The sequence below is a fragment of the Phascolarctos cinereus genome, unplaced genomic scaffold, assembly GCF_003287225.1.
Source record: "Phascolarctos cinereus isolate Bilbo 61053 unplaced genomic scaffold, phaCin_HiC Scaffold_726;HRSCAF=1367, whole genome shotgun sequence".
Classification (NCBI taxonomy): domain Eukaryota; kingdom Metazoa; phylum Chordata; class Mammalia; order Diprotodontia; family Phascolarctidae; genus Phascolarctos; species Phascolarctos cinereus.
In genome coordinates, this window is record NW_027556098.1 from 412,198,565 (window position 1) to 412,226,516 (window position 27,952).

At 49.2% G+C, this 27,952-nt stretch overlaps 1 protein-coding gene and 4 pseudogenes across 3 annotated transcripts in view; 2 read left to right on the forward strand and 3 right to left on the reverse strand.

Moving 5' to 3' along the window:
• LOC110203908 (biogenesis of lysosome-related organelles complex 1 subunit 3-like) overlaps window positions 1-27,952 on the reverse strand; it is a 66,854-nt pseudogene that overhangs the window by 27,333 nt on the left and 11,569 nt on the right. The window lies entirely within an intron of this gene.
• The window catches only part of LOC110203907 (very-long-chain 3-oxoacyl-CoA reductase-B-like), a 44,933-nt gene that overhangs the window by 7,037 nt on the left and 9,944 nt on the right, over window positions 1-27,952 (reverse strand).
• On the reverse strand, window positions 1,119-12,722 carry LOC110204484 (exocyst complex component 3-like protein 2; annotated as a pseudogene).
• Window positions 17,519-18,896, forward strand: LOC110204483 (biogenesis of lysosome-related organelles complex 1 subunit 3-like; annotated as a pseudogene).
• Window positions 19,276-27,952, forward strand: part of LOC110204482 (very-long-chain 3-oxoacyl-CoA reductase-B-like) — a 117,762-nt pseudogene continuing 109,085 nt past the window's right edge. Inside the window, exons 1-8 of the transcript XR_013482603.1 lie at window positions 19,276-19,566; window positions 20,268-20,314; window positions 20,792-20,867; window positions 21,095-21,205; window positions 21,297-21,364; window positions 21,964-22,008; window positions 22,148-22,182; window positions 22,334-22,416. The product of XR_013482603.1 is annotated as a very-long-chain 3-oxoacyl-CoA reductase-B-like (transcript). The remainder of the gene's footprint in view (window positions 19,567-20,267; window positions 20,315-20,791; window positions 20,868-21,094; window positions 21,206-21,296; window positions 21,365-21,963; window positions 22,009-22,147; window positions 22,183-22,333; window positions 22,417-27,952) is intronic.

Here is a 27,952-nt window from a genome sequence, read left to right on the forward strand (position 1 = left end):
ATCCTGCTTCTAACACTCATTAACTTTGTGACCTTGGACAACTCCCTACCTCCTGGAACTGGTTTTCTTTATCTGTAAAAGGAGTTGACATCTGGCCTCTGAGATCCCTTTCAGCTCTAAATCTTATCCTATAATCCTATATCTGAAACCTTTGAGGGAAGGAGAGGAGTAAGAGGGGAACCCTTCATTTCCTCTTCCCTAGACTGTTCCCTTCTCCTGTATAGGATGTAAATGAGGTTCCTTCAGAAAGGAGCGTCCTATGGGGGGGACCTAAAGCAGCCAGTGTAAGGCATAGGGCCATGTTTCCTGCTCAGACTGGGAGTCCTTGGAAGGGAAGGCCAAGCCTTCACCCTTTTGCAGGGAGATTCCTGCTAGGGGACCCTAGCCACCTTGGGGTTCACACCCCTACTTCTGGCCCAGCTCGATGTGGGAGAGAGCTTGGTGCCCCGACCTTGCCTCAGGGGCCTGCTTGGTGCCTCCCCACTTGCCATCCACCCCCACCTCCAAAACAGAACTCAGCCTCAGTTGCTCGTTAAATAGAAACATATTTATTTTATCATCATACATTCCTTATTATATGAGCAGCCACTGCAAGAAGACATTTAGAGGGAAGAGAGATGGAGATGGGCAGAGCAAGGCACAGCCTCCATTACTTCTATGGGACCTACCCTAACTCCGGAGCAGCCCTGGCTCCCAGCTCTGCCACTGGCTTGCTGTGTGACCTAGGGAGAAGTCCCTTTCCTCACTCTTGAGCCTCAGTTCTCCCGTCTCTAAATGAGGGAATAAAACTCCATGATCTGATGTATCTTCCCACCATGATAGTCCATGCACTTAGTGTAGTGCTGGCACTAGTAGGTGCTTAATAAATGTTTATTGATTGATTATTGATCTAGGTTCTAAATTCCTTTTCATCTTCACTTTCTATGTTTTGAGGTGCCTCCCAGCACTGACCTTCTCTGTTCTGAGGTTCCTCCCAATTCTGACATTTGGTGTTCTAAAAGTTCTCCCAGTTCTGATGGTCCATGTTCTAAAGGCCCTTCCAGCTCCAATATTCCACTTTCCTAGAGTTCTTCCAGCTATGACATCTGTTCTGAGGACTCTCCCAGCTCTGACATCCCTTACTCTATGACCTGGTTTGAAACCCAGGGACAGAATCCATCCTTGGGGTCAGAATCTTTCTCAGCAGCAGATGTTGGGGAAAGGGAGAAGACATAGGCTTCCAGGTGGGACAGCAGCATCACAGGCAGGTTGTAGAATCCAGGTGTGCTCAGGGCTGGGCACGAGGCCGAGCTGGGGCCGAGGGCAGTGGCTGGGCAGGCAGGCAAGATCAGGCCTAGTGAGTTCGGCAAGAGGGAGGGGGAGGCTCAGACAGAAAGGTGGCCAAGGGATAGGAATGTCAGCAGAAAAAGCTCGTCCCTGGGAAGGGCAGGAGCCCCTTTCCTCACTCTGCTCCAGGCCCCGAGGACACAGCCAATAACTCATAATGAGCTGCTGCACCCTGGAGAGCCCTCACATCTAAGAGGGCAGCCACATGCTTCCTCTTGGGAGACATGAGGGGATATCATGAGGTCTCAGAATCCTCACCATCCAACCCAGGTCCAGAACAATCATTCTATCCAGATATGGGGCTTGGAACTCTCCCAAAGGCAGTCTAGAACCCAGAGACTCGTATCCAGACCATCATTCTTTCTCCAATGTTTGGGGGTTTTACACCCCCAGCTTAATTCTCACCCTAGTTCAATCCCAGAGCCCCTCCCTTAACACACCTAGAGCCAATATTTCCCCAAGTTCTGCAGGCTAGAGCCCATCAAATTCTGTAGTCCTCACCAGCCCAAAAGTCAACTATAGAAACCCCAAACAGATCGACAACCCTAGGCATGATGACAACACAGTTCTGGGAGCTTTATTCACATAGCCAGCTCCAGAATCAGCCTCCCCCTCAACCAAGTTAGTCCTGGAATTCTTATCTCTAGAGCCCAGAAGCCAGAGCTAGAACCCCAGCTCTGAAACCCACCAGAATAGGCCCGTGTAATACATCTCCTCATACTCCAGCAGGGGCTGTCGGTGCAGCTCCAGCACCAGGGCCTAGACACATATCAGAGTGAGTACTAAGGGGAGACAGAGTGATGTGGATCAGGGGAGAGAGATTATCAGGGCAGAAGCAAGGAGAAAGATGGGGGGGGAAATTGGAGGGGCACAGAGGGGGATAGAGATGAGAAAAAATGATGGGACTTTACAGGGAAAGAGATGGGGAGATAGAAGGACAAAGGAGATGGGGAAAATGAGAACAGGAAGAGATGTAAGGGGAGAGATTCAGTGACAGACATGGGAGAGATATAAGGGAGATAGAGAGGGGAGAGATATTTCAGAGACAGAAAAGGGCATGAGAGAGAGGAAATGTTGGGGGAGAGGGTGGGGAGGGGAAGGGAGAAGGAGAAGAAGAAGAAAAAGAAAAAGAAGAAGGAGAAGAGGAGGAGGAAAAGAGGAGGAGAGGAGCGCAGAAAGGCAGAGTGAGAGAAGAGGAAGAAGAAGAAGAAGACGAGGAGGAGGGAGGAGGAAGAAGAGGAGGAGTAGTAAGAGGAGAGGAGAAAGAGGAGGGAGAGAGATGGGGGAGGGAGGGAGGGAGAGAGGGAGAGGGAGAGGAGAGAGGAGAGGAGAGAGAGAGAGAGAGAGAGAGAGAGAGAGAGAGAGAGAGAGAGAGAGAGAGAGAGAGAGAGGATAGATTTGGGGGGTGATTGAGCTATACTAGACACAGAGACCCAATTTTGTAAGAAGAGGAGAAGGGAGGAAGGGCAAAGGCACCAGGAGACAGGGGTGATCCTTTGCCTCTTCAATTTTCTGCCTTTCTCCCTGTCTATTTTCCAACTATCCCCTCCCTCCCACCTGTGGACATGTCCATTCATACCTGGTAAGTCTGGTCATGCATTCTTCTGAGGGCCAAGGCCTGAGCTCCCAGGGTCCCTACAATGTCATCCAGAGCCTCAGAGCTGGTCAGCTACTTCTGACACATCACTTTGGAGAAATGGGGCTGGAATTGTCCAGAGAAAGTTGAGATCAGAGTTAATCTGACTCAGAGCTCCCTTAAGGTCCCACCCAGGCCACTGAACCCATAGGTAGAAGGACCAGGAATTCTGCCCCTTTCCAGCCTCAATGGGGGGGATCCCAGAGCCCATCACTGTCTTCATGAGTGTGGGAGGGGTTGAGCACACACATGTAGCCAAAGCTGAAACTCACCTAATTCATGCCCACCCATTCCACATGGAGTCACAGACTTAGGCACAAAAGCACCTACAATGTCACACCCATCCTGGAGCAGCAGGCCCAGCCACAGCCACAGGCCTCCACACTCCTGAGTATAGCAGTCAATAGGCAATGGTAGCCTGTGGGAGCTTATGCCGAGACCCAGGTTCATGTTCCCCCTCCCCAAGCTGGGCCCTCTGTGTCAACATCGATCTCCTCCCTCCATTCTGCTCCTTCCCCTTTCTTTCCTCTCTTCCTTTGTCTTAGTCCAGTCTCTGGCTCAGCTAGATCTCGGCGTGATCCTGATGTAACCATTGTCACAACCCTCAGGTCCCCATTTTCTAGTCAGTTTGGGAGGGGTCCAGAGGCTTCCTGACACTGACCTACAGTTCTTGAAAGAGCAGGTCAGCATGGAGACGATGACAGAGGCGGGTGACACGGTCAAGAGCATTTGCAGCTGCCTCCCAAGCAGGCTCGCTCTCTGAGGGCCCCAGCGGGGACAGAGGGTCAGCTAGGGAGTTGTGGGGGAGAGGCCGGGGCTCATCACCAGCTGGCCTTGGGTCCCAGCCGGCTCCCTGCACGTATTGGGTGGGCAGGCAGGCAGGAAGGAAGGGAAGTGTACCTCTCCACATTTGGAGGAGGGGTTTCTGTGTCTTTGGAGGGTCTCTCCGTATGTCAGTGGTGGGCAGAGGGCATGGCTTTGGTCTCTGTGAGTGGTCTCTTCATATCTCTGATGGGAGGGTGTCTCTGTCCTTGGAGGAATCTCTCTATGTTTGTGTACTCTTTCTAGTGAGTTTCTTTGTCTCTGGAGTTCTCTTTGTGTGTCTGAGGGTCACTCTGTCTCTGGAGAGCTTACTCTCATAGTGTAGGGAGGTGTCTCTTTTGAAGTCTGTGTCCCTGAGGAGGATGTCTCTCTGTCTCTGGGAAGGATTTTTTTCTTGAGGCCACAATGTGGTCCCTTTCCATGTCTCCAGAGGGAAGTGTAGAGGGGCCCTTTCTGTGGCCCTTTCTGAGGAGATAGAGTTGGGGACAGGAAGGAAAGGACCTCAGAACATCTGGGATAGGGACAGACTCCCCGAAGAAAGAATGGGCCAACTCCCCATGGGGAGAACATTAGGTCATGCTGGGGCCCTTCTCCCCATCCTCTCTAGGGTCTGGCTTACCGAAGAGGGGGGCCACTGCTCACCAAGGTAATTGTCCAGCTGATATAACTGTCACACAGTAGCTCTTGGACGCTTGGGTTCTCATGGAAGCACTCTACCCGCTGCTGGAAGGTGGAAGGTCAAGAGATGGAAGGAGAAGCTCAGGTCTGGTGTCTCCTTTGCAGCCCACCTCTCAAGTTCTGAACTCACCTCCTCCAGGAAGCCCTCCAGGTTTCACTCTCCCTCCTGTTTTATCATTCTCTCACCTCTTATCACTTTCTCACCTCCCACTCACTTCTCCACCCTCAGGCAATCTGATTTCCATCTTCACCACCTGATTGAAAGTGCTCTCTTCTGGGCCACTAGGAATTTCTCTATTGCTAAATCCAATGAACTTTCCTCACTCTTCCTGCATCTCTGTGCTGCTTTGGACCCAGCCTATCATCCTCTCCCCTTAATACTGTCTCCTCTAGGTTTTCAGGATGCACTTCTCCTGCCTGCTCCTCCTTCCACCTGATAATAACTTGGCTGATCCTGCTTCCCGCCTTCCCTGCTCTCCCTAGCTAAGTGCCCCCCAGATAATAACCTTGTTGCAAGGGCTCAGTGATCATCCCACATCCCAGATGACTCCCATATGTGGCCCACATTTGTCTGCCAAGCTCCAGGCTCACATCACCACTGTCTACTGGACATTTCCATCTGGATGTCCCATAGCTGAGAATCCTAATAGAAGCCACAATCTTTCCTCTCCAACCTACCCCTCCTCCTAAACCTCCCATTTCTACAATCTGTGCCTCCATCTTTCCTGTTCGAAGTTTATAGTCTCAGAGTCCTCATGGGCTCTTCGCTGTCCCATATCCAACTTCTTCCCAAGTCTTGTTGATTCATTGTATCCTGAGCACCTGTCCCCTTCACTCTACTCACCAGCCTCATTCAAACTCCCGACCCTTCTCTTCAGTACTATTGCCCTGGTCTCCAAATTGGTCTCCCCTTGACAACCTGAAGAGGTCTAGGGGTTTTGGGGTGGTGGGACCCCAAGACCGTGGTACCGGGCCCTGCTGAATGAATTCAACTCAAATCTTCTTCAGCCAGAGGAAAAGTTTATTAGTGATAAATCACAGAGGCCTGGTGACGCCCATAAGGACAGGCGGGCATGAGAAAGGCTCAGCCTTTGGGGCAGGAGAGATTCTCAGCTGGGTGACGCCCGTAAAGACGAGCGGGCATGAGAGGTTCTCAGCCTTTTGAGCATGAGATTCTCAGCATCTGAATGAGGGCCAAGGTGGATCTTAAATACTAAAGTGACTTTGGGTGGCCAGAGAAGGGGGTTGGGAAAAGGGTCTAGGTAAGAATTCTAATTGGGGAGGTCAGAGAGATTGAATAGACAATGGGAATCCATAATGGAGGGAACAGGAAGGCAGAAGTTTGAAAGGCATCTGCACAAAATCAAGGTGGGGCTAGGACTTTCAAAAGGAGATAAAGGAAGGCCTTTCTGGGGCCTATAGACAAAAGGGAGCCTAAGGCTTTCAAAGGGAGATGAGGGTCTGGGGCCTGTGAGTCAGATTCCCTTTGAGGCAAAGGGTGAAGGTCTTGGCTTGGGCCCCACCCTCATCAAACCCATCCTCTACAACCTGCCAAAGTGATCTCACGAAAGTACAATCCCGACCCTGTCACTCTGCCGCTGCTAAAGCGTCTTCCGTGACTCCCTAATCACTCTAGGAATCAAATACAAACTCATTTACTTGGTATTTCACATTCCAATCTACTTTTCCTGTTTAATTTCACATCACTACCTCTCATGCACTCTATTCCAGACAAATTGACATGCCTGCTGTTCCCATTCTTTCTCCTACCTTTACATTGACTGTCTCTCATACCTGGAATACAGTCCGTCAGCACTTTCTTGGATGTTTAAATTCAGATGCCATCTCCCACTTGGGACCTTTGATGATCCTCCGCCTCTCTGAATTTGTTAGGTCTCCCTCCCTTCTGAAATTCCTTTGAAATTGCATCCCCCTTTCAAATTAAACAATCAAATGCTTTTTAAAATCATCAGTTTGCATACTATATCTCTGAAGGAGAAGGTAAACTCCTTGTGGGAAGGGCCTTTTTTCTGGTCCTTGTAACCCCAGACCCTGGTACAGTACCTGATATATACTTCTCTCCCCACCCCATCCCACCTCTTCCCTCTGAGACCACTTTCCATCTATTTAGCATACATCTTGTATGTGCAACGTTATTGGCTTCCTGTCTTCCAGATTGGAAAATAAGCTCCCTGAAGGCAAGAACTGGGAAATGTATGGGTTTTTTGATTCTTTTCTTTGTATTCCCAGCCACTGGTCTGGTGTCTGGGGCAATCATTCAATAAATGCCTGGCTGACTGAAATAGTAAGAGTTTAATCAATGCTGGGTTGAATTGAATCCTAGACTAAGTTGAAAAAAAGGGATGACCTGTGTCATGGGCAGGGTATTCTGCTAAACCTGGGGTGGGGGGAGGTCCAAAGACTCAAAGAGTTTCTGCCTCAAGGAGCTCATGTGCTTTGGGAGAAACAGTATTTACATGTCAGTCAATCCTTCCACCAGCGTTGCCTAAGCACTGTAACCCAGTGCTAGGAGCTGAGGAGACAGACAGAAATGAATCCAGTTCTTGCTCTGAAGGAGCTTACATTCTGCAAAGGAAACAAAGTGTACCCAGAGAAGCAAAAGCGCTCTGAGGACTGAGGCAGTTCATAGACTCTGAAGACTTAGAAACCCTTTCCTCACCACAGCCCTCAGAAGCAGGTAGCACCATTGTTATAAGACCCATTTTACAGAAGACAAGACTGAAGCTCAGAGAGACACACAAAGGGTAAATAAAAAGGAGCTAGCCTCATTTTAACCTGACTTATCTCTGGACTGTACCTTTTTGTTTTTGCAGAGATGCTTCCTCTAATCTGTGGTGGACAATCCCCTGAAGATAGATGGCTTCTTCTTGCCTCTCCAGCTCATTTCACCCTCCAGAATCAAGGGTCATCCCCTGTCCCCTGTACCTCTGCAGGAATTCAGCCAGAACTCCCAGGCAGCAGTGTGCCATCTGCGCCCCAAATTCCTGGCTGATGCGAGGGGCCTGATCAGTGTGATCTTCCAGCAGCTGGAGGATAGAGATGGAGAAGTGAGACCCCCCTTTTCTCCAACCCCAAGCAATCTCCTCACTTGGAGTGGTGTGGGCACCTTGGAGATCTTCCCTCCTTGCCTCCCCTAACTCCAAAGCATGTTAAAATTTTCACATTTTAAATCTTTAACTTTATAGAATTTTGCATTTGCAGAATTTTACGTGTTAGAGCTATATAATTTTAGACTGGTAGGATTACAGAATCTTAGATTGTGAGATTATTTAATTATTGAAATTATAAGATATAAGGTTAATAATAGCTAACATTTATATGGCACTTTAAGATTTGTAAGGCGCTATTCATATGCTATCACATTTGATCCTCACAGCAACCCTGGGAGGTAGGTATTATTATCATATTTTTATTCTTTTTTTTTTTTTGGCAGTTAAGCTTAAGTGACTTGCCCAGGGTCACACAGCTAGTAAGTGTTTGAGGTTAGATTTGAACTCAGATCCTCTAGACTCCAGAGTTACTGCTCTATCTACCACACCACCTAGCTGCCCCAGGTGCTCTTATTATCCCCATTTTACATATAAGGAAACTGAGGCAGACAGAAACAGGGTGACTTGAGGGCAGGGTCCTACAGCTACTAGTACGTGTTTGAGGCCAGATTTGAACTCAGGTCTTCCTGACTCCAGGCCTACTCAGCACTCTAAGCACTGCATCATCTTAGCTGCTTTGTGTTTATTATAAAGTAAGTTTTGTTTTATAATATTTATCATACTATATGTTATTGTAAAAATATGTGTGTAATGTAGACTCTTAGAATTATATCATTTTAGAATCATAGAATCCCCAAATTTCAGTCTCATAGAACACTTCAATCTTAGAAGAACAAAATCTTGGACGTCTCTCATTTAGCACCTTAGAATCAAAGAGTTTGGCTCCAAGGAATCTTTGGATTTATAGACTCTCAGAATCATCTACTTTGCTAATCCTGGAATTATGCACGTGAAAAAAATAGAAAGAGCCTCCCCTCCCTCCTCCAGCCTTCTCTATCCCAATCCCTTCTTCTTTCTCTGATGGGAGTGGGTACTGATAACTCTCCTCTCCTCCTCCCTAGAACCACACATCTTACACACACATGTCACATATACATATACACACACCTCACACATCTCTTACACACCTTACACATACTCATCTCACAGACACATATACACACAGCTTGCACACACACATCTCCACGTATCTGTCTCTCACACACCTTACACACACCTTACATACATACATCTCATACACATATACACACATATACACACACCTCTCATACACCTTACACACACAACTCACACATACACACAAACACATACACACATACACACACCTCTCACACACATACACACATATCTCACACACATATACACACCTGTCACATACTTCACACACACACACACAACTAATACATACGTATTCACATAACACATATACACATGCACACACCTCACAGACATCTTGAGCAGGCTGCTGGGCTGGTCCTCAGCTGCAATTCCTGCAGGGTCTGAAGCAGAGCAGCTCGGGTCTGAGCCTGCGAGAGCAGAAGTGGCATGATATGATCCCCAGAGTAAAAGTTCAGGGAAGTGGCACGTGGGGGGGGGAGCAGACAGCATTCCTCTCCTCCTCACAATTCCCTTCACTCCCAGACACTCCCTGTACCACAACCCACATACAGTGGAGCCTTAGACACCTCGACTTGGATGAATTTTAGCAGTTTGGAACTTAGAGGATCTTAGATCCAGAGAACTTTAGACACAGATTCATGCAATCTAAGACTTTAGGGAATCACACCCTGTCTGGCCCAGCTGGAAGGAACTTCAGTGGTCACTTTGGCCAGCCTCACTCACATGTGAGTGAAGGAGAATCTTCTTTCCAACATTCTCCACAAAGGAGGCATCAGGGGAGCTCGTCACCTCTGCAAGCAGTCCATGACTCCCCTTCTGAATGACTCAAATGGTCAGGAACTTTCCCCAGGTGGACATCAAGCCTAAACCTGCCTCTTTGAAACTGCAGCTCCCATTTCGGTCCTCAGGGGCCCAACAGGGGGAAGCCTGATTCTTTCCCTACATGCCAGCTCCCATGTCCCTAGGTCTTCTCGTTGCCAGTCCCAGACTCCCTTGTTCTTCAGCTGATCCTCACAGAGCTTGAGACCCCAACCCATGAGACACCCCCACCACTACCATCTACAGCATTCCCTAGACCTGCCTATTTAGGAACCTTTCAATAAAGGATAAAAGGTGGGTCTGCCGTGACCCATTCTGGGCTGTGTTGGTTGGTCCAGACCTCTGATTTCTTTCCTATAGGGAGTTTATGGTGAGGAAATCCTCACTCCCAATACAGATTCTATCCAGTCTTTTAGGCACCTTTCAGACTTGGAGAGTCTCCTGCGGCAAGGAGAGGTTTGCCCAGAGGGTCAGAGGCAACCTCTGAATCCAGGTCTTGCCAATGCTGGGGCCAACACTACACCACCCTGACTCTCTCCATCTTGTTTTTGCTGAAGCTATGCTAGCCCCTTAATGATCAAAGCTTCCCTTCCTAGATGAGCACAAACCACCCCTTTCTTGCTATGTGCTAGAATTTTGCAACTGTATCCTGTAGTTCAGAGGTAGGGCTCTGCCTAGAGGGAGCCCCAAATTCATCTAGGAGGCTTATCAGTAATTGCCAAGACTGTCTACAATCTTGGTGGCTCCTGCCCCAACCCAGAATTTCTCCAGGAGAAATCAGTGTTTCACATTAGCTCTCCCTCAGGGCTATCAACTTCCAACCTCATCAAGACAACACTGTAAATACATGCTATTCAGGGCAGTAATTAAAATAGAAACCTCACCTCTTTGGCTAAGCAATAAGAAAAAGATTAGGTCATCTCCAGCTTAGTGACATTTCTGATTCTCCATCCCTCTAGCTTCCATTCCCCAAAATACTTTCACAAGAGTATGTAAACTGCCCACCTCAAGAACCATTAACTCCCTGTTGCTTAAGGTATTAAGCAGATACACAAACAGAAATAGACAGATAGATAGATGAATAGATGGATGGATGGATGAATATATAGATAATAGATAGGAAGAGGTGAATAGATAGTTATTCACACAGACAGACAGATAGGTGTAGATGGAGAGAAAGACAGATAGATGTGGATAGATAGAAAGAAAGACAGATAGATGTGGATGGATAGAAAGAAAGACAGATAGATATGGAAGGATAGAAAGAAAAATAGATAGATGTGGATGGATAGACAGTCAGAAGACAGAAAGAGATGTAGAGGAATAGAGAGAAACAGACATTAGTGAGCTGCTCTTCCTGCCACAGCGTTGTATTTAAAGCCCTCTAGTTGGACTCCAGCTACCTTTCCATATTTATTTCACATGATTGCTCTTTGTACCCTCTACATTCCAGCCAGACCAGACTACTAGTCTTTCCCTGAAATTAGCATTCCGATGTTTCGCAAGACTACACATGTATAATCTGTATCAAATTGTTTGCCTTCCCCAGGAAGAGGGAGAAGAGAGAGGGAGAGAATGTGGAACTCAGAATTTAAAAAAAAGTTTAAATTGTTATTACATGTAATTGGGAAAAATATAAAAAGTTTTCCCTTGAAAAAAGAAATGAGAATTCCACCTCCATGCTTTATGCAGGCTGTCTGGCCCTCGTGGCTGGAATGTGCTCCTTGCTCACCCCTGCCTTTAGAATGCCTCTCTTCCCCCCTTTCCTGGCTCTCAGTTGTTGGGGTACTCTCCCTCCTCACATAGTTGGAGTTGAGGCAGAGGAGAAAGAAGGATGGCCTCCTCTGATCCCTTCACTCCAACTTCCTGTCCAGATGCATAGCCACTAAGCCCTGTCTCCAGCCCCATGGGGGTGAGGGTCCGACCTCTTCTGTCCTGTCATAACTGCATCCAGCCTTGGCCCCTTACACCCTGCCCTGGTGCTGACAGCTGTCTGCCATCTGCCTCCAGGTGAGAATTGTTTTCTTTAGGCATCTGCTTGTATCTCTCCTGGGCTTCAGTTCTCCGTAGCCCTTTTTGTTCTGTCCTCACCAGTCCAAAGATCGTTCTTATAGTCATGGAATCTTTGAGTCATAGACCTAGGGAGTCATAAATTTGTCCAAGGCCAGAAAGCCAGGGGAGCCTGTAAACCCCTGGTGACCCAGGCAGACCCCTCCGCCCTTCTCCCAGATCACCTTGACATCAGTCACACATTCATCCTACAGGCTCCAAACTGTTTCTGCGGGAAGCAGCGGCCCCAGTTGCCCATTGTCCAGGGCCACCATGTTCACCATGCCCAAGATCTCCCTAAGAGCAGGCAAGGGAGGAGGTAGTGAGGCAGAGGAAAAGAAGAGATGGAGGAAAAGGAGAGGAATGTCCCCAGAAAAGCAGACAAAGCCCTTCCCCTGGTCCCATTCCACCCCCTCTCCTCTGAGACACTGAGCAGCCAAGCCCTGTCCCTCCTATAGCTGCCCATTGTGGCCTCTGGAATCAAATGCAGAGTCCTCAGCAAAGCTTTTGCTACCTACATCTTAGAGATAAATCGAGCTGGTGGTGGAGGATTGGTAGATTGTTTAAATCAGGAATGCAGCCTTAGAACAGAGAGTGTTAAATTTGGAAGGGCCTTTAAAATTTAGGGGGAAAGAAGGTGAGAGCTCAAAGGGGGCCTAAAATACCTTCTAGTCCAATTCCTTTATTTTACAAGGTGGAAACTGAGGCTCAGATGAAGGAAGGAGGAATTCTGACTTCTCCGTCCTGTTGCCCCCTCAACTCCATTGCCTAGTCCCTTATCCCTCTCCCCTTCAGGGTCTCACCTTGGATCAACTTGGTTGTGCCAGTACAGGAGGGCATAGCGGTCAGCCAGAGGTAGCCAGTGGTAGGTGGCCTTCCTCAGCCAATCAGAGAGGGCTCCATGATAACCCTGAAGGTAGACACCAAAGGCTCCCAGGCTTGCTGGGTAAGCAGGTGCCAGGCGGATCCGAACAGCCCCCATGTCTTCCAGCAGCCTAGAGCAGAGGGCCTTGTGCAATCTTAAACAAATGACCAGGCTCCTATGATTTCTGGGGTGTCTCCTCTCCTGGGATTCAGTACTAAGATTGGCAGGATGTGACCACTGCCTCCCTCCCCTCGGCCCGTCGGCCTCTTTGTCCACTGGCAGGTCGCCATCCATTGCCTGGCTGCCAAAACACACTGACCAGGCAGCTAAAAGCCTCGGGCCGTGTGCCCCCGCTCCCTCTTAGGCTGGTGGAATAGGCTTTTTGAACACACTTCAAAGTCTCGACATCTCTCCTCTTCAATTGGGCCCTAATGATCTCACCAGAGGTTGCTGCTAAGTGTCTCTCCACTGGCTCTCTGGGGAAAACCGTCCACACCAGCCCCTCTAAGGTTTAAACTGCATGATTCCCATTTTCTCTGTCCCTTTCTTAAATCCAGGCAATCAGCAAAGCAGGAAATGAGCCTGATATGGAAGAATTTCAGATTTCCTGGGTGTGGACACTCATATGGCAAATTAAGAAAATGGCTTCCGTGAATTCCTGGGAGCCGGCTCTGGCACATGCCTAGTTCTCACGCAGCTGGATTCTGGGGCCCTGACTCTGTCTCCCAGGGTGCTCATGGGGCCCTTCCCTGGTTCTGCAGCAGTGGCTGGGCATGTGCTGGGGGAAGGGCAGGGGAGCCCTGAATATGCGATCTCATGTTGGCACACAACAAACCAGCCTGTGAGACTGAGGCAGAGGAGGGATTAGTATCCTGATTTTACAAATGAGAAAGTGAGAAAGAGGGAAGGAAAGGGAAGATGTAAGTATTTATTAAGCCCCTACTGTGTGCCAGGCACTATGCTACACCTTTTACGAATATCTCATCCATCTTCCCAACCTCGCCCCCCTCCCACAGAAGGCAGAAGCTGTTTTCATTCCCGTTTTACAGATGAGGAAACTAAGGAAGCGATTACATGCCTTGTCCAAAGTGCTGAAGGCTGAATTTGAACTCAGGTCTTCCTGACTCCAGGCCCAGAGCTTTCTCTGCTCTGCAGCCTCAGAAGGAAAGGGACTTGCCCAAGGTCTCCATTTGAAGCCACGACTTATGACTCCAAGCCCAGGGTCTTTTCTTTCTTTTTTTTATTGATTTCTTTGGATTTATCAACAATTGCTTCCATATAGTTTTCCATTTTTGTCCCCCTCCCTACACCCCTCCCTCCCCAAGACAGTGCACAATCTAATATAGCCTTTACTTATACATTCCTAGTGACATTTTCACAGTAGTCATATTGTAAGGAAGAATTAGAACCAAGAGGAGGAACCACCAGAAAGAGGAAACAAAATGCAACAAAAGAAAAAAATAGCAAATAGTGCACTGCAATCTGCATTCAAACTCCACAGTTCTGTCTTTGGATGTGGGTGGCATTTTCCAACAGGAGGCGTTTGGGGGAGTGTTAGATCCTTGCATTGCTGAGAAGGGCTAAGTCTATCAAAGTTAGCTATAGCACACCGTGGCTGTTACTGTGTAGTACGTTCTCCCGGTTGTGTTCACTTCACTCAATATTAGTCCGTAGAAGTGTTTCCAGGTTTTTCTGAAGTCTGCCTGCTCATCATTTCTTACAGCACAGGAGTATTCCATTACATTTGTATACCAGAACTTGTTCAGCCATTCCCCAATTGATGGGCATCCTCTCAATTTCCAATCTTTGCCACCACAAAAAGAACTGCTATCAATATTTTTGTATGTGTGGGTCCTTTTCCCATCTGTATGATCTCTTTGGGATACAGCCCTAGAAGTGGTATTGCTGGGTCAAAGCATATGCACATTTTTATAGCCCTTTGGGCATAGTTCCAAATTGCTCTCCAGAATGGCTGGATCATTTCACAACTTCACCAACAATGCGTTAGTGTTCCAATTTTCCCACATCTTCTCCAATATTCATAATTTTCCTGCCAATCTGATAGGCGTGATGTGGTACCTCAGAGTTGTTGTGATTTGCATTTCTCCAATCAGTAGTGATTTAGAGCATTTTTTCGTATGACTGTAGATGGCTTTAATTTCTTCATCTGAGAACTGCCTGCTCATTTCCTTTGACCAAGTATCAATTGGAGAATGACTTGTATTCTTATAAATTTCACTTAATTCCCTGTATATTTTAGAAATGAGGTCCTTATGGGAGATACTGGTTGTAAAAATTCTTTCCCATTTTCTACTTTCCTTCTAATCTTGGTTGCATTGGCTTTGTTTGTGCAAAACCTTTTCAATTTAATGTAGTCAGCTATCCATTTTGCATGTAGTAATGTTCTCTATCTTGTGTTTGGTCATGAATTCTTCTGTTCTCCATAAATGTGATAGGTAAACTATTCCTTGCCCTCCCAGTTTGTTTATAGTATCAGCCTTTATATCTAAATCATGAAGCAATTTTGACTTTATTTTGGTATATGGTGTGAGATTGTGGTCTATGCCTAGTTTCTGCCATACTCTTTTCTGATTTTCCCAGCAGTTTTTGTCAGAGTGAGTTCTTATCCCAGAAGCTGGGGTCTTTGGGTTTATCAAATAATAGATTACTATAATCATTGACTACTGTGTCTTGCATACCTGACTTTTCCACTGATCTACCATTCTATTTCTTAGCCAGTACCAAACAGTTTTGATGATTGTTGCTTTATAATACAATTTCAGATCGCCCAGGGTCTTTTTTTTTTCTTTTAGGATAGGCAATGGGGTTAAGTGATTTGCCCAGGGTCACACAGCTAGGTAGTGTTATGTGTCTGAGGTCAGATTTGAACTCAGGTCCTCCTGAACTTAGGGTGGGAACTCTATACACTGTGCCACCTAGCTGCCCCCCCTTTTTTTGAAGCCAATTGGGGTTAAGTGACTTGGGCAGGGTCACAGAGCTAGTAAGTATCAAGTGTTTGGCCTGAGGCCGGATTTGAACTCAGGTCCTCCTGACTTGAGGGCCCGTGCTCTATCAACTGCACCACCTAGCTGCCCATCCCAGGGTCTTTTCCAGGATGGTATACTGAGTGCTAGGACAAGGGGAAGTGAGTGATGCGGGTCCTCCTCCTCCGACTCCCGGGGGGGCTTGCTCCATCCTCACCTACCTGGAGGTTGGTCCTGAGGTTACCAGTCTGCTTCCGGAACACTGCCCCCCACAGGTCCCCAAACAAGAACTTGATGGTGTTCAGCTCCTCTCTGAAGACCAGGGCCCCTCGGGGCAGCCTGGGAGAAACACAAGCTTCTGGCTTTAGGATGAAGAAGGCCTGGATCCAGGCCCAGCCCTGGGGAGCCAGGGAGAGGGGATCTAATGGGAAGATGCAGCAGGTGACCCCAGGTCCAGGAAGGCCTGGGACTGGGGGAAGGGGAAAGGAGACCGAACACCATCAACCATTTCAGCTCCTGGTACCCTGCTGGGGGGGGCAATGACCACCTGGGGGGCCTCCCCCTGTAGAAGGGTCTGAGCACATGGGACAGGGAACTCCTACCCCAAGTCTCCTGGAGGATGGAGCCCTGGCTCTCACCTCTCAGCCAGACCCTAGGTCACATGGAAGCCAATTCCCTCAAGGACTGTCAAGCTGGTCCTCTGACCCTAGGAGAGGATGGTGGGGGGAAAAGGGGGCTTAGCCACGGCCCTCAAATCTGGGCACCTCCCCTTCCCCCCAAAATAGGGAGAAATTACAGATGAGTGATTTTGGATTGCAAATGGAAAAGGACGCTCCCAAAGCTGCATCCCAACCCTGGAGTTGAAGGACCTGAGACAAGTTCCAGAAAGGGCAGGGAGGTACCTGAGAAGCCACCAAGACTCTCACCTCCCAGGACAGTTGACCCCCCCCCCACCTCAGGCTCTACTCCAGGGCCCCCAGTGTTCTACCAGGGAGCCAGAGGGGAGAAGCCAGGCTCCTTCTTCCCAGGAAACCCTCCCCAGGCACCCATTCCAATGTACTAACACGGCTGAGGTCAGTGCCGAGACCTGGGCTGTGGAGGAGCCAGAGAAGCCTGGAGTGCATGGGGTGGAGGGGCCCGGCCCCGTGGTGACCCCCAGCCCACTGCCTTCACAGTCTGGCTCATCCGTGCCTATGTCTGGCTGCCCCTTAGCAGGGAATGCCCAAAGTGGAAGCGAGGAATGGAGTGGCAGTGAGGGGGAAGGGACTCAGGGACAGGACATGAGGATAGGTGCAGGGCAAGCAGAAGCCCAGGAGAAAAGGAAGAATGGGGAGGTCAGCGTGGAAGCTGAAGAGGTGGAGGCAAAACTGAGCCATCCATCGGCAGCATCTCTTCCGTGCACACGTGTGTTTATGTGCATGTGGGTGTATAAGTGTGTGCATGTGCGTGCCGGCCCTGCATCAAACCCTGGGCGCACACAGAGAATTAAGCCCTCCCTTCTCTGAAGGAGCTGCCACAAGACGAGAGAGGAGGCAGAGCTGGCTTCAGGGCCTTTAGGCTCACCTGGTTCACCTTCCCCTTTTTCCAGGTGCAGGGGCTGGCGCAAGGCTGCCCAGGATTCAAACCCGGATGGTGGGACAGAGTTTGCCCGCCTTCTACAAGGCCTCACACGGGGATGTTGGGAGGGCTGAAAGATCGACAGAGACCCTTCCGAGCCGCCCCGCGCTAGTCCTCAGGCTCTGCCCTGTTCAAACGCGCCCCCGAGAGTAGCTGTTCCACGGCTTTCTTCCCCCCTCCAGTCCCTTATCGTTGCCCTTCCTCCTCTTCTCACACTTCCCTGGAAAGCCCAAGGACACCCAGGCAACCCCCCAAGCCTTGTCTCCTTTTTGCATCTCCTCTGGTTCAACCGTCAACCTTACGCCCCGTCCCGGATTCTCTCCTTCCCGTGATGTCACCTCCCTGATTCACCCCCTACCCGATTATCCCCCTCCTTTGTGACACCCCTACCCGATTCTCCCCCATTTATGATGCCCCCTCCCCGATTCTCTCCCACCTATGACGCTCCCTCCCCGAATCTCCCCCATCCGTGCCTCCCCCTCCCTCAATTCTTCCCTCCCCATAATCACTCATCTCCTCGATTTTCCTCCTCCCCTATGACGTTCCCCTCTGCCTCATTCTCCCCCTTTTTATTATCAACATTCTTTGATTCTTCTCTTCCTTCTGACCCACCCTCCCCATAACCACCCTCAATCTCTGGTTCTCTCCCTCTCTCTCCCCCATGACATTTCCCTTTTCCACTGCTTACTCCCCCGTTTTTCCTTCTTCCCTCTCTTCCACACCTCCCCCACCATTCCTTATGGTCCATGTTATGTAGCAGTCTGCTTCCGTTAGGGGCCCCCTCCTCTCCCTGCTCCCCACCACGCCGTCTCTCTCATGGTCACATTTTGGAATAATTAGTCCACCCTCACCCCAACTCCCAAAACTCCTCGAAGTTCTAAATCCCCTTCCATAGCGCCCTACTGCCCCTCAGTGTCTTGTCACCCTCCGTCGAACTCCTTTCCGCTTTTGGTTCCTGGCTCTCCTGGCACCCCTCCCAGGAGGGATCCCCACAAGCCTTCAGGGAGCGTTTTCCAACCTTACATCCTCCGCCTTCACATAATGCCCTTGTGCTTGCGTGAGCGCCTTCCACCTCTCCCCGCTAGAGACTATCCCACGCTCCATTCAGTGCAGCCCGGGTCTCTGCGCTAGTGGGGTCCCTGCCCAACTGCTTCCCTTCTTTCTCCCGATGGATCACACCCGCCTCCTCCTCTCCCATTGTCCCCGCCTTGGTCCCCAGAATAAAGCACCCTGGTACCTCTCCCCCAAAAGCTCCTGGGCCTGAGAAGCTATGGTTTCTCGGGCCGTCGGAGGATTGCGAGGTCGGCGACCCGAGACTATGGTGCGTGGGGAGGCGATCGAGACGGACTCGGCGGCATCTTCGTCAGAAGAGGAGCCGTAGCTGGGCTGCTCGTAGCCGGGGAAGCATCTGAGACTGACTCTGAGGAGGAGCCCGCGACCCTGGTGGCCCATGCGGATCTGCCCCCGCTCGTGGTTGTTCGGTGCCCAGAGTGGGCAGAAGAGGAGGCTCCCGCAGCGGCCGCGCTCCCTGCCTCGGGCCGGGCCTCACCGCTGCAACACCGGCTGGCTGAGAGCCAGGCTCACCTGGGCCACGACGTGAGCGCCGCGGTGCGTTGTGTGTACCGGCGAGCTGGCCTCGATGTAGCCGGCCTGGCAGCCCGTCTGGCCGCCGCGCAGGAGGTGGGCTTGGCGGCGGCCCCCAGCATCCGCCTGGCCTGCAGCGACCTCTGAGCCCTGGCCGAGCGCCTGGACATTGTAGCCAGCTGCCGCCTGCTGCCTGACATCCAATCTCCTGCTGAGCCAGGCCCCAGCCCCCGGGCATAGTGGAGGAGCAGCCCTCCTCACTTGTGTCCCACCCCCACTGTGGTTCCCAAGGTCTAGTGTCCCTTGCTGGCTTCTCTGGGGAGGGTTGGTAGGAGGCCGGCCCAGTGCTCCTGGATCCCGGTTTCAGGGGCACTCCACTGAGTTGGAGAATGGGAAGGGCCTGGGGGATGGGAGCTGCCTCACCAGGTTTCCATAAAGTGTCTTTGGAAAGAGATGGTGCTGTGTCCTCGGGATGGAGAGGATACAGTGGGAGGAGGGGGCACAGGGCGCAGTCCCAATAATCGTCTCTGCGCTTGGGCGTTCTCCTCGCCCACCCTGCACAACCAGTGCTGGTCACCAGGTAGCGCTGTGGCTTCTTACTGCAAGCCAGGGTCGCTGTACCACTGGTCCTAGGCTGGCCGGCCCTGCCCCCTACCATTCCACGTGGGCCTTCCACCAGTCCTTCAGTGCCAGGTGATCCCTCCCCCCTCAGACCTTAGGACCTGGGTGATCCTGTGGCCTTTCATCCTCTGGATTCTGTAGAGCTGAGCCTGCCCCTCACCAAGGCTGTCCTGCCGAACCTCCAGGTTGTCCTGTCCAGGATGGGGTCGTGGATGGAACTAGGTGGCTCAGCCTTCCAAATGCTAGGCACCGTGGCTGCAGTCTGGTGGCTTCTGCGGGTAGCCTGGTGGCTGGGCCATGCCCTGCTGGTCTATGGGCTACCCCAGGTTGGCCTGGGCCTTGGCATTTCTCTCAGGAAGCAAGGGGCCTGGGCAGGTGTGTGGGAGAAGGAGGGAGGAAAAGGGGCCCAAGGGGGAGGGAAGGGGCAAGGGCTCTGATAATAGGAGGCCTGTCACCTGCTTCCTCAGAAGAGTCTGTGCACCATGGATGGAGGCCTCCAGGACCTGGATTCAAAATTCGGTGAAGCTGCTTTAGACCCCATATGAGCCCCCTGGGCAAGTCACTTCCGCTCTGGGCTTCACTTCCCTTGTTTGTAAAATAAGTGTCTGACCAGACGGCTCCAAGGTCTTCTGAACCTTGAATCTGATTCTGTGACATGGGTAATCCCCAGGAGGACGTTTAATCTTTTTGAGACTCGGGTTGTTGTTGTTGTTTTGTAACACTGGGGGCAGCTGCACTAAATGATTTCCAGGGTGCTGGGAGGCTTTACATCTGAGATCCTCTGATCTGTGTAGTGCATATATGGGTGCTCCCATGTAGGAATATCTCTAGGGCTGCAGGCTCCCTGCTGGCATGTTTCCCTTGCACAAGTTCTCATTTCCCAGTTGAGTTCCACTGTATAGACAGCTTAAAGTCCTTTTCAATTGCGGGCCATGGAGTTAGAACTCAGAAGGAGCAGGTGGACAAGGAGGCTCTCTCCTGCCCCTTCCTGGGATCTCCCATTGGGTGGGTCCTCCAGAGGGTTCTCCCCCCCCGAGACCCACAGCTCCTCATTCCCAGTGTCTGTCTCCCCACAGTGGTAACCGGGGCCACAAGTGGAATCGGCAGGAGCTATGCTCATGAGGTAAGGGGGGCCTGGAGCCAACTGAATCTGTCTTTAATGTACCTGGACATGACCCCACGTGTCTGTTCCATTGCATTCTACATATATGGTCCCATGCATTAGATGTTTTATCCCATGCATGCTTTCCTCTATGTGCCCTGATCATTTTCTAGAGCCTCAGGACATGTGTTTGCGGGGGGATTCCTGTGTAAACACATGTAAATGTACTAATTAATATTACATGTGAATGTATACACATACATACAGAAAGATGGATAGATGATAGAAAGACAAGTGGACAGGATAGATACATAGACAGACAGATAAGTACATCCATATTTGTCCTGAGTGTTTCTGCTCAGGGGTTCCTATGAATTCCATCCTCCTCTTTCCTATGTACACCTGCTTGTTTGGATGGACCCTCTTGGGTCTTCTGTAGGTTTGGGAGGTTCTGTGTGCCCACTCACTCAGTCTCCCCATTCTCCTGTCTCCATACAGCTGGCCCGAAGAGGCCTCAACGTTGTACTGGTGAGCCGAGATCTCAGCAAGTTACATCGGGAGGCAGAGGACATTGGTGAGCTCCGGACTAGAAAGGAGGGTCATGGGAGAGAAGTGAGGCTGTTCAAGGTTCCACAATGGGATTTGGAACCCAAAGACCCAGGTTGGACACAGCTCTGCTAGATATGGGATGTGTGTGAGCCTGAGCCAGGCAGTCCGAAGTCTTCTTTGGGCCTTTCCTCATCTATATAATAAGGAGCAGCATTAAGCTTCTGTTTCTGAATTCTCTGAGTTTTCCTACAGAGAGACTCCATGGTAAGGAAACAAGAGTCATCCAGGTGGACTTCACTGAAGGCTTAGAGATCTATGAGACAGTTGAGAGAGGCTTGGAGGGCCTAGACATCGGCATTCTAGGTACACACCCATTCCCTCTTCCCTTCTCAGTCCTGCCCTCAGAATTCCTCTCCATCCCCTTGCTCTGTGGTACTGAAATGTTTTTTTCCAGTGAACAACGTTGGAGTAGCTCCCAAGATAATCCCCCAGAAGCTAATGGATGTGAAGAATGTAGGCAAGGTAGAAGAAGCTACGTTACTCCCCTCCCAGAACCCCCCCTCCCCACCCAACTCGTGCCCTTTTCCATTTCTCTTATTTTTTCCATCTCTTCTTATGCCCTCCCTAATCCTGCCCTCTTTATGTGTCCCTTCCTTCATTGCCCCATCTTCCCTCCTATCTCACCACCCCCACCTCCACAACTTTCCCAACAGGCAGAAAGTGCTTTGTAAATTTAAATCAGGTGAGAAATGTGAGCTCCCCTTGCTTTTGTGGCCATAATAATCATCAATGTTGAGAAAATGTTGCCTTACAAATTTTGACAATTTGTTCCACTGTAAGTGTATTTGTCTTCCCTCTATGTATTTACAAATGTGGTTTGATTTGTTTTAATTGGGCCTTGGGTCAAGCTTGGGGGGGAGGGATTTGAGTGCTTAGGGAAATTTTCCTAGAGGAGATGGACCTTGATGGGGGAGGCCGCAAGCGGGGGGAGCCTTGAAGGTTGAGAAAGACATTAATGTCTCAGCCAACTCCAACCTGAGAATTCATGGCCAGGTTGCTTTTGGGGGAAGTGAGAGACTCTGGGGCCTATGAAAAATAAAAGGTGTCCTCTGTCTTCCCAGAGTTTCACAGACATGATGAATTGTAACATGCTGTCAATGGTTCAGGTAAGACTGAGGCAGAAGAGACAGGAAACATCGTTGGCAGGGGATGGAAGGGAGTCGGGGGAGGGATATGGGGAGAATTCAAGCAGTATGCCAAAGGTGGATCATTGGGTAGATTTAGCCTTTGCTTCTTCCTCCACAGATGACCCGGATCATCCTGCCTCAGATGGTAGCCAGGTAGGGGCCCAGGCATCCCCTTCTCTGCATCTTTAGAGCCTGCCTTCCCCTCCATACAGACCTCCTGGCCTATCTCACACACACCCCTCCCCCTGAGACACTCATTTACCTTTCATTTGGCCATTCTCAGTTTTCTTCTCCAACTCTGCAGGGGACGAGGAGTCATCATCAACATATCCTCTATGGCTGGCAGACAGCCTTCCCCATTCTTTTGCATTATATGGGGCTACTAAGGTAAATGGGTCCCAGACCCTTTCAAGTTACCAGGAAGAAGAAAGAGGTTCAGAGATGGGGATGGAATGAACAGAGTGTCCCATGTGGAGCTGAGAGCAGTGGGATGGTGGGAGTGCCCCCTCTACCCCTGATTCCCTCAAAGTCATTGGGCAACCAGCTCTCTCAGTTTCAGGTGTACTGTATATAAAACCAGAGAGTAGATACTAAGCCCTTCACCCCTACTGACCCACTACCCCTATGGGTTCAGTAATTTCATAATGGGAGGCCTCACAGAGTAATAAAATGAAACCAGCCAAAGTCTGAGTGCCCCCTTACCAAGTGCGGCCCCAGGAGCCTCCTTGGAGATAGCAATGGAAGCTGAGGTTCACTTTTGCCTTTTGGCACTGACAAAGCTTGCCACATGAGGGAAGGACATGAGAGTTTTTAAGCAAATATTAACATCTTGCTCAGTTCTGTGATAAGCACTGGGGATATTGCTACAAGCAAAATAAACAATCCTTGCCCTAGGCCTGGCAAAATGGCAGGGTCATCATTTTGAAATCCAGAAAGTCCTGAGTAAGGCCAGGAGAGGAATAAAAGGGAGCCTGTCTAGGCATCTCCACCAAAAGGAGACTCCAGCTGGAACTGGCCAGTAAGATCAGGGAAATCACCCTTGCAGAGGAATATTCCATGGTGAGCAGGCAGCAAGGTTGGAAGGATGCTCTAGAGTGAGGAGGTCCCAGGTCCTGAGGAAAGTGTCTAGGGCAGATAGCAAGAAGAAGAGAAGGTTTTGAGGTCCAGAAAGTTTAGAACAGGGCTATGAGGGGAGTGAGATATTTAGGAAGTACAGGAATTATTTGGAGGGACTGGGGTGCTTGGCCTAGAAGTGTCTTCAAGCACATGACAGTATGTTGGGTGGAAGAAGCTTTCATTCTGCTGGGACACAGAGGATGCTTTACATTTGATTTAATAGCAATAAGGAGCCGTTAAAAGTTTTCTGAGGAGGTGACTGATGTAGATAGATCTGTGCATAAGCAAAATGATCCTCACTAAGATCTGAAGGATAGATGGGTAGAGAGAAAGAGTGCACCTAGGAACACCTGTGAGGAGGCTGTTCTGATGAACTAAACAGGTGGTGGTGAGAGTTCAAACCACAGTAGTGGCCCTAGAAAGAGAGGAGGGGATCGGAAAGGTACCAGGGATATGGACTCCACAATACCCGGTCACTGACTGGATCTTAGCAGGGGAAAGAGGGAAGGAGCAGAGCTAACCCTAAGGTTCTTATCAGAGGAGAATGGTTACAAGGGGGTACTGAGGTCATAAAGAAGCATAGGGTAAAGGAAAAAGGTCATGTTGGTTCTGGATGTGCTCCAGGTGGAGGCAACGGGCAGGAAGCTCACGGGTGAGGCCAGGGCTAAAGGTTGTACGCTGAGAGTCATCAGCTTGGAGGTAGTAGTAAAGCCATGGGAGGGAAGGGAGATTGCCTGTGTTCCATTCTCTCCTTTGGTGTTTACCACATCAAGATCTGTTGAAGGAACTGGGTGTATCTGGGCAAGACAACAAGTAACTGCAGGTGAGGGAGATATGAGAGCTCTCTCCAAGTATTTGAAAGGCTGTCAAATGGAAAAGGGATTCGAATTTTTTTCTTGAGGGTAGATCCAGGGATAATGGTAGAAATTACAGAGGCAAATCTAGGCTTGGGGCAGCTGGGTGGCACAGTGGATAGAGCATTAGGCCTGAGTCAGGAAGACCTGAGTTCATATCTGGCCTCAGACACTGGCTGTGTGACCGTGGGCGGTTCACTTAACCCTGTTTGCCTCAGTTTCCTCATCTGTAAAAAAAGCTGGAGAAGGAAGTGGCAAACCACTCCAGTGTCTCTGCCAAGAAAACCCCAAAATGGGCTCACGAAGAGTTGGACATGACTGAAATGACTCAATAACAGTAAATATAGACGTGATATCAAGAAACCTTCCTAACTACCAGAGCTATAAAAAAGTAGAATGAGTTTCCTTTCAGGGTAGTAGTTTGCCCCTCACTAAAAGTGGAACTGGGTGACCAGTGGTCAGTTGCATTGCAGAAGGGATTCCTCAGGTGTGAGATGGACTAGACGCCTTCTAGATGGCATGCCTTGTAGCTTGAGGATTCTGGGATTCTGTAACATCCCCATGTTTGGTGGAAACCCTTACCTCTCTGAGATTCTTTGTTCTTTATCCTAAAGTCCTTCCTGGTCCTGGCAGTCTATAATCTAGGGTACTTTCCAGCTTTAATGTGTGTTCTAAGTCTCCTTTCAGCTCCGATACTGTCTTTTCTAGGCTACAATCCACTCTCTTACCCTCTTGATCCCACCTGGAGCTCTGATATTCCATATTCTAAGGGCGCTCTCATGTTTCTTGTGCTATTTTCTCAATTCTGATGTTTTGTGTTCTAAGGACACTATCAAATCTGACATTCCCTTCTTTAAGGACTCTCCCAGCTCACACTTACTCTGCTCTAAAGCCATCCCTAATATTCTCTGTTCTGAGGCTCCTCCCTGCTCTGATATTCTTCATTCTAAGGACCCTTATGGCTGTGTTATTCTCTGTTCTGGCCTGACATTCCATGTTCTAAGGTCCCTCCCATTTTTTTTTATCCCTGCGATATTTAATATAAATACACTGTTGTCTTCTTTTAAGTTTGTGTCTTGGTCTTCCTTGAACCATAGTCAAGGTTTTTCTATTTTGTTTGTTTCTTTTGTTGTTATTTGTTGTGTGTTCATTTTTCCAGCCTACTTCTTGACTTTAAACTTGACATTAAAGTTGGGTTCTGTTCTCCTGGGGGAAGAAGAAGCTTTAGGGTTTTTATTTTTTTGCTCTGTTTCAGAGCTAGATCTGAGAGTCTCTAAATTTTCATTGCTTTCCAGGTGGTACGATCTGGGGAGAGGTGTGGTCACTGCTTTCTTGATCTGCTCTCTGGGCTTGACCCAGGAAGGGCTCCTGCTCCCCTACAGCCACCACTCTGGAACTGTGACCAGGTCCCCAATTCTCCTGCAGCCACCAGCACTACCCCTCTCTTTGCCTTGGAACTGTGACCAAGGTCCCTACTCCCTTGTGAATGACCACCAGCACTCCTATCCACTGTAGAACTGCTACCCAGAACTGTGAATGGACCATAGAGTTGCCAATCACCCAGTGCCACCCAAAGGTCCCTTGTAATGTGTTTCTCACCGGTTGTGCCACCCCCCTTACCATCTGTGTTCTGAGAATTCTCAAAGCTGCCACTGCTGCTGCTGTCAGCTGCAAGACCCACCATTGGGTGCCCCTGTCACACTCTGGGCCTTTATCCACCCCGAGGTTCCAGACCTTTCCTGTTGACCTCCTAAGTTGTCTGAAGCCGGAAAAATGTCTCTCTGTGACCTTCTGTTGGCTTTGCTGCTCCAAAATTTGATTTGAAGCAATATTTTAAAGTTGTTTGGCAGGAAATGTTGGGAGAGTTCTGCTGGTCCCTGGTCTATAACTCTACTATCTTGACGACTCCCTCCTAGTTCTGGCATGCTATGCTCTAAGGCCTGTCTTGTCCCTCACACACTCTGTTCTAAAGTCCCTCCCAGCTCTGTCATTTCCTATTCTAATGTACCCTTTCTCAGGATTCCCTGTTCTAAAATCTCTGCAATCTCTATCATTTCCTCCTCCCAGCTCTAACATTCTCTATTCTGAGCCTTGAGCAGAACCCCAGAGACCTCTCACTCTACCACATCCTTTGTTCTGAGGCTCCAGAATTCCTTTGGCTAGAAGCCTTTCTTGTCACCCCAGGAAAGGGAACCATGTCCAAAGGAAGAAATGGTGGTCACAGAGTGCCAGCAGAGCTGCAGCAAGGACAGGTCTTGTCAAAATAACCTTATCTTCCGTTAGGGCAGGTGCGCAAAACTAGCACAGATGAAGGGATTCAATAGATAGCATTTATCTGGGTCTCACCCAGGTGTTTGATAATATATCTGATGATGTTGTGGAAAAGAGAGAATTGTGAGCTAGATGGCAGCTTGATTGAGGCCACTAGGGGGCTCCACAGTGCACAGAGTGCTAGGTCTGGAGTTCAGAGCCTTACTAGCTATGTGACTCTTGGCAAGTCACTTAATCTCAGTTTGCCTCAGTGTCTTCACCTGTAAAATGGGGATAATAATAGTACCCACCTCCAAGGGTTATTCTGAGGATCAAATGAGAAGATAATTGTAAAGCACTTAGTGAAAGGCCTGAAACATAGTAAGCACACCAAAAATGCTAACTATTGTAAGCTATTAAGCGCAGGAGTCTCAAATCACTAGAATGACCAGATCCGAAGAGTTAATCATTTATACTTTGCTAATATCAACTTGGAAAGAGGTCTCCTGGAGTGCCAGAAGGATCTGTGCTTGGGCCTGTTCTGCTAAGTGGTTTTTTTAATAAAATCATTGACTTGGATGAAGGCACAGGTGAAACGTTTATTCAAATATGCAGCTGACCCAGAGTTGGGAGGGAAAGGAGAAGGGAATGTGCGTTTTATAGTGTCGACTATGTGTTAGGCACTGTGCTAAGTACTCTACAAAGATTATGTCAATTTGTCCTCACAAGAATCTTGGGAAGTAGGTGCTCTTATGCATATTTACAGATGAGGAAACTGAGGCAGATAGAGTTGACGTGACCTGTTCAAGGTCACACAGGTAGCAAGTGTGTGAAGCTGCATTTGAAACCAGGTCCTTCTGCCTCCAGTGTTCTCTCCAGGTTACTGCCCACCCCCACCCCAACAAGAATGGATGACAGAGCCATGAAGTGAAGGGATCATGACAGGCTGGGTGGCAGCTAATAAGATGAAACTATATAGGGAGAAATGTAACTTTACATTAGGTGCACAAATCAAATTTTTGGTTGGGCAACAGTTTATCTGAAAAAGATGTGGAGGTTTCAATGGATTGCAAGCTCAGTATCTAGTATCACTGTGACCTAGCAGCCAAAGAGCTAACTACATCTTGGGCTCCAGGAAGAAGCTGGTGATGAGTCGCACCTCTCTGTGCTCTACTGTGGCAGGACCACATCAAGACTCTTGCATTCAACTGTGAGCACTGCCCTTTAGAAGAAAACTGATAGTTAAACATCCAAAGAAATGCAACCAGGATAGTGAGGGGCCTCGAGGACATGCCATAAGAGGCCTGTTCACCAAACTGGGAAACCTTCTTCTGAGCCTCTCAGATGCTTGGCCTCCCTACCCACACCTCCCCCCACCACCCAAAAAAAAAAAACCAACCCGAAACCAACCTGGCCTTCTGTTAATTTTGATGAGGTTTATTTGGGAATATGGGCACTAGGTGGTGCCATAGTGCACAGAGGGCTTGGCCTGGAGTCACGAAGACATCTTCCTGAGTTCGAATCTGGCCTCAGACACTAGCTGTGGGACCCTGGGCAAGTCACTACCCCATTTGCCTCTGTTTTCTCATCTGTAAAATGAGTTACAAAAGGAATGGCAAAGTGCTTCAGTATCTTTGCAAAGAGAACCCCAAAATGAGGTCAAGAAGAATTAGACAAAATTAAAAAATAACTCAACAACAAAT